The sequence below is a fragment of the Eptatretus burgeri genome, chromosome 2, assembly GCF_056783735.1.
Source record: "Eptatretus burgeri isolate ZD-2024b chromosome 2, Ebu_testis_v1, whole genome shotgun sequence".
NCBI classification, from domain to species: Eukaryota; Metazoa; Chordata; class Myxini; order Myxiniformes; family Myxinidae; genus Eptatretus; species Eptatretus burgeri.
In genome coordinates, this window is record NC_140962.1 from 75,352,025 (window position 1) to 75,358,347 (window position 6,323).

At 42.9% G+C, this 6,323-nt stretch overlaps 1 protein-coding gene across 1 annotated transcript in view; it reads right to left on the reverse strand.

Annotated features, from left to right (window-relative positions):
• The window catches only part of LOC147032350 (uncharacterized), a 178,179-nt gene extending 172,523 nt beyond the window's left edge, over positions 1-5,656 (reverse strand). Inside the window, exon 1 of the mRNA XM_085869901.1 lies at positions 5,559-5,656. The gene's annotated coding sequence lies outside the window, so the exon portion shown is untranslated. The remainder of the gene's footprint in view (positions 1-5,558) is intronic.
• Positions 5,657-6,323: the final 667 nt, after the last annotated feature.

Sequence of the window (6,323 nt, forward strand, 5' to 3'; positions counted from 1 at the left end):
AACTCGTGCTGAGTTGAGCTGTGGGTCTGTTTGAAATGGCATGTTATACATTCTTGGCGTTGTATTTCCACGCGAAGGTTGCAAACTACACTGTGTGAGACCCCCTCCACTCGATCTGTGGGGGGTGGCCTATCTTTACACTGGGTCTTTGTTCGAGCCTTTGCTTTAGGTGTGAAATTCGATTCATATGCAGATTCAAGAGGATGAGATAGAAATGTGATTGGTATTTGTCACGTGATCACACACGAGTCTATGAGATGCAATGCTGTCTAGTGTATGTGTTGAAGCCATGACAGAGTAATGCTAAACTGTGGGTTTTGCCTGTCAGAGTTTTTTTTCCTTTTTCTTCCCACTCGATGTGGAGAGAACTTCCTGTTCCTCGTTCCTTGGTGTTTGTGGCGCACCCTCTCGACTGAATCTGTTTAAAGTGAAGTCCATTTAGGAAAAAGTGTTGAAGTTTTATTTTACAACCATCGGGATTTTGAATAAATTGTGAAATAACAATTGTGAATGTGGATATACTGTATGTGATTTAAATGTAGAAACGTGATTTGGAATGATTTTAATGATTTGATGATGTTTAGCACGTGGGGCAATTCACAGATAACAGATGATTCCCTCGGATGGACGTTGAAATATTGTTTTATTCGTCTGCGAATGTTGAGGTTACCTGAACTTGTGCTGGGAAGGCAATGGCAAACAACCTAGTGTAACCCTTTGATCGATTCAGTCAAGGTAAATTCATGATTTAATTTGATAGATGCTGAAGATTTAATTTTTCATTTATGGATTTTAAAAGGAAATATTTTATTGTTTTGACCAAAAAGTTGTTTAAGAGAGTTTGGATGTTTATTTGTCTGAAGTTTAAGATGCTTTTCCAAGACTGGGATAAAGATTGTGGAGGGTGTAGCTGCATGTGTAGACAGAGTGTTTGAGCTGCAATATAAATGATATTCGCCTGATAACAGATTTGACAAGTGATTTGACAATTTTTGAACAAGTGTTTAAAATGATTTATTTGTTTTGATAAAGGAAAATGGATTCGTAATTGAGAAGGTCGGAGGAAGTGATAGATGGTTTGTGTATGTGAATTGGAAAAATGGCAGCATGTTTGCTGTTTTGGTGAGAGAGAAGTGGATAGATGGAGAAATGTCAGATTTAAAATGTCGATGGAAATAGCAAATGAGATGGATGTTTTGAGTATACGTACAACTGGGATTTCTGTATATTTTAGCATGTTGTTTTGGGAAATAACAAGGAAAGGGATTAAAATATTGATATGACATATAATGCAAGTTAAATGCTTCCATAAGAATCTTTGTTAGTCTTGTAGAACTACATGTGCCCATGACGTTTATTGATTGGTGTTTAATTGATGCTTTGTTTGTTTCGGAGTGTTGAAAGCAGTCTTTGAAGCAATGTACGATTTCATCTAAATGAAGTTTGGAATGAAATTCCACACAAAGATTGGACGATGGGAGAAGCCAGATTTGGGTGATTGAGCATTCAACACATGATTATCCCTCCCCTTCCTGAGGAGATAAGATGGAGCAATGTGGGAAAAGAAAGAAAAAACCCACTGAGGAGAAGGTTGAGCAAAGTCTGAACATCGGCGTTGTGTGGTGCCTGCGTGGAGGAATGTTCAGCCACACTCTCGATTGCCGCTCTGCAAATACATCGTGAACTTGCTGTGGTTGCTTCAATGTACGACAGGCCTGGAATTCCACACTACGCTCCTTCAACCCAGTGTCTGGCCCAAACTTGTACTTGCCCACATCTACCTTCTCCTCAGCTCAAGGAGTGCTTCGATTGTGTTTCCTGTTGGGTGCTGCTCTATCCACACCCTGACCTGTTTATCTTCTGACTTCGGGTAGCATGTTTCCAATGTGTAACACATGCTGATGAACAGGCCATAAATTAAATGGAAACTCACTCATTTTCTGATATGAGCACTCGCTGCCATTGTTGATTGAACTTGAATAATGGAAATCTTTTCTCCTTCAGGAATGGGACATGGTAATCATGTGAAAGAAAAATTATTCAAATTTTCCTTAAAAAAAAAAAAAACGGGGGAGTGTGGGGGAAAAATTTATATTAATGTATTTTAAATTGTAACAAATGGAGTTTCAGAAATGTAACTTCTATGCTGCAAATTGAATTGGCTGTCATTTCTGGCCAAAAGACTTTTGCCCTAAATGATAAGAAATGTGTTGTTCTGGAGCAGAGTGACCGAGCTGATAAATGAACCTTTGCTTAGAAAATGTACGAAGTGGCTTTTGTCTAAAGGACACGTCTACAGTCTGGGTGAATATCCCCCAACCTCTCTCTCATGAAAGTATAAAATGTTTTGAAAGGCACATTTTCTTAGTACGAGCACGTGAGGAAGTATAGTTTCTCAGTGGCTCGTACTCCTTGGAACTGACCAAGTACCAAGTTAGAATAAAACTCTCTGATGTAATGTAGAAGTGAATTGAATCGGGTTGGTCTAACTGTTAACTAAAGTAAGAATAAATGAAATAGAACCAAATAATATTGCAATCAATGGGGATTCTTAAGTTCATTGTACAAGGGTGAGAAGTGTATGGTGTATAATTAGGAAATAAATTGTTTCACAAGGAAGGACTTGTGTGGACATCAGTTTTATCAGTGTCGATAGGGTTTTTTTGTAGGATTTTATAATCAAATCGGACAAACATAAAACTCTGTCTGAAGTCAAATAGGATTCCACAATCGACCAGTTAGAATCCTTCAGGAGGACAACGATCACAACAAGGTGGGTTAAAAAAATCCACATCAGCGTCCACGAGACTTGAACAGTCCCGCCAACGTAGAACGAGCCGAAACGATGGAGGCGGTTTATTTGTTTATAACCCAAACATGGCGGTTCTAATCGCTCTACCGCAAACAGGACGAGGAAGGTGGCACGAGTCACTTTTCACTGAGTTGATGATGTTTATTTGTTTTTCTAATTATTACCAGAAATAACAAGACTCGGCAAGAAGAGGGATCCGGGGCGATTCGACGGGATGGTGTGGGATCGGGCGTGGGGAAAAACACAGAGAATTCCAATGAATATACAGTTCTCAATCCCTCTAAGGCGCCAAGCGCACACACACACACACACACACACACACACACACACACACACACACACACACACACACACACACACACACACACACACACACACACACACACACACACACACACACACACACACACACACACACAACGTAGCTATTTCTGGTGGTCAGGCTGGACCGTGGTGTGGACGCAACTGTCCCTGGATCGGCGCCGGACGAGCTGGCCTTGCTCTCGTCAGGGGGGCAGGAGAAACCGTGGTGCTGTCGACCTCCTGGTCTTGGCCCAAGTCCGCTCACAGCCGCCAGGGAACCAGCTCCGGCGCCAAGCCGCGAGCAGGAGAGGGAGGCAGGTCCGCCCGCCCCCGCACTCCGAGTCAGCAGAACCCCAGAGCCAACCAAAGCGAGGCACGAGGCTCGGCAAGGCTCCCAGACACGATCAAGAACACGATCGATTCAGCACAACAACCAGGACGCTCTCTGCCGCCACAGCTTCCACACCAAAAAAAACCACGATCTTTTGGTTGTAATCTTCTTCCTCTTCCTTTTCGACCCCGAACAGAACCTTTTTATCCTTCTGTCCTCGTCACTTCAAATCGAGCCGTCTATTGGCCCACCGCCATCGCCTTCCGCCAATCGTGATCACGGGGCGGAGCCATCCGCTGCACTGTCCTGTGACGTCATGGCCAGTCTTCAGAGAATACCAAAAGGGGTTTACGCAGACACACTTACCCTATCCCGTGTCCCTATCTAATTACGTGACATTTATCATTTCCCCCTTGAAGAAATGAACATTTACTAGACAACTTATCACCACTGAATTGCTACTTATTACATCGAGTTCCTGGTAAACTCGAACAGCATGGATACCTAATTAAACATCCTAATTACCCTTTGAATGCATACCCCCCCCCTCAAACGTAACAATACAAATACAGCCAGTGCCAACATTCTGAAAATGTGATGAGAAGAACCTAACATTGTATTGACCATCATCAAGTGAATACTGAAGCCTGTTTGTACTCCCACAGAGATCAGCTGAATTCATTCCAATAGTAACCAAAATTCAGACAAGTAATTATGAATTATTACCTCTGCCACCGAAGGTGAAGGAGGTTATGTTTTCACTCCTTTCTGTCTGTTTATTGGCTGCTCTTAGAGCACCCTTATTCTGGACATTTCCATCTGTCTGTCCACGAAACTTTGGTCAAGCCGAGGGGCTAAACCACTCAACCGATTCCAATGAAATTTGGTAGGTAGGACCAATATTTCTGGGAATCGTGTGCTTTCGAATATGGGACCCCGGGCCCTAGCAACGGCCCTTTAAAATGGTCAAAAAAAAAAATCGAAAAATCGAAGCTTGGAGTTCTGTGCACAATCTATCAAGCTCCCTTCATGCCAATTTGCAGCCCTAACAAAAAATATTTGTAGGAGGAGATAGGTTTTGAGCGAGTACATGTCGAACATTTCAGAAACGGTTAATTGCGAATATCTCTAAGGGAAAGAGTCTGATTTTGATGAAACTTGGGTGAAATGTGTACAATGTGGCGAGCATGTACACAAAAATGAATGGTTGCTATGCACACCTCCGTTGCTCAGCAACAGCTAAAATACTTTATCGTACATCGTACACTTATTGTGGACCGTACAAAAAAAAAATCAATACCTCCGAAACTGGACCTCCGAGGGACCTGGTTTTTTTGTGCCTGAGGAGAATGTCTTACAGCATCATATAAAAAAATTTCACAAGGCGGGTTTCTGGGCGCAAACTAAGAGGGCTGTGATAATCATATTTATTGTGCTAAATTGATTGATAGCTTGTACATGAATATCGGCGAGTCGCGTCAGCCAGCTTTCCATCTAGAGCGAGCAGCCATGTCGCCTACCGGCTTGTCGGTTTGTTTGTGTGTAGGATATCTCAAAAACTTGTGGACGGATCCGGACGAAACTTTGGAGACACGTATGAACTGATAAATTTCGGTGACGATCCGGAGCAGAATACTAGAATTTGTTAAACGATTCTTCACCGTTGAGAGAGAGGGCCAAAAACGATATATAGCACAATATCTCAAAAAGTTGTGGACGGATTAAGATGAAACTTGGACACGTTGGGTGTGTGACAAGGAAGAATTGATTGGATTTTGGTGAAGATCCGGATCTGGATCCGATGATTATTTAATTTTTAAAGCGATTCTTCACCACTGAGAGGCAGGGCCAAAAACGATATAGTCCTGTATGGCATGATATCTCAAAAATGCATTGGGCCCGATATGTTCTCATGGATCAGGCATTACGTGGTGGAGGTATGCGCTCTACTGAGTGCCCTTCTAGTTACACACGTAATTGATTACTGTTCAGGATACCAGCTGTACAGTCTGAACATGTCACTGCAATAGTAATAAACTTTGTGTATGCAATGCACATGCATAATATGGTGGGCTGGCAGGATGGCCTCCACCATATGGTATGCACACTCACCTCTAAGTTGTGTAGCCTGGGTTTGAATTCCAACCCAGATATAAACTGTCGCGCTGGCGTTTCATCAATGTGTGCGTCGTCCCTTGGAGTTGGATGGACGTTGAGTCAGGCGTCCAGTCTGTCGGCATACGAAAAACGAACAAGAAGAGCTTATATATCCACGATAAAACTATGACCGTTCGACTTGATCATTTAAAAAGCACTTTTATGGCCAATTAAGAAAAAGTTCATCATAAAAAAAGTTTCAACGCGCCCAGTTAATGACGCCACGCGGATTTCGAGCAAACATTACATCCGTGTTAACAAAGGCTCATTGTCGTTCATTTCTTTAATTTGCATGAGAGGCATCGCTTGATTGGGGTGGGGGGGGGGGCATGTGCAAAGCACGTGGACACGGAGTTCCCTGCGATGATGTCGGAATGATGCGCAGCAACGTCACAGCATGATCAGTCAACGCGTCCCCAAACAAAACGGGGAATGTCGGAGCGATATAAACACAAGTTCGCCCACTTCTTGAACAAGAACTTTTTTTTTGGCCTCATCACATTTCTACAAAACAGGACAAAAAAACCCCCCAAATAAAACCACATGATTTGCGAGGCCGCGGTAATTAAACCGTTATTCGTGACCCGCGTTACCGTTTCGCTGACGAGTCCGGTTGAGGATGCTCCAACTGGACCTGATGTTTTGTGGTTAAAAACGGACAAACGCCGAGTTACTGGAAGCGGTGAGGGTCGAATGTTATTTGGAAATCACGACGACGAC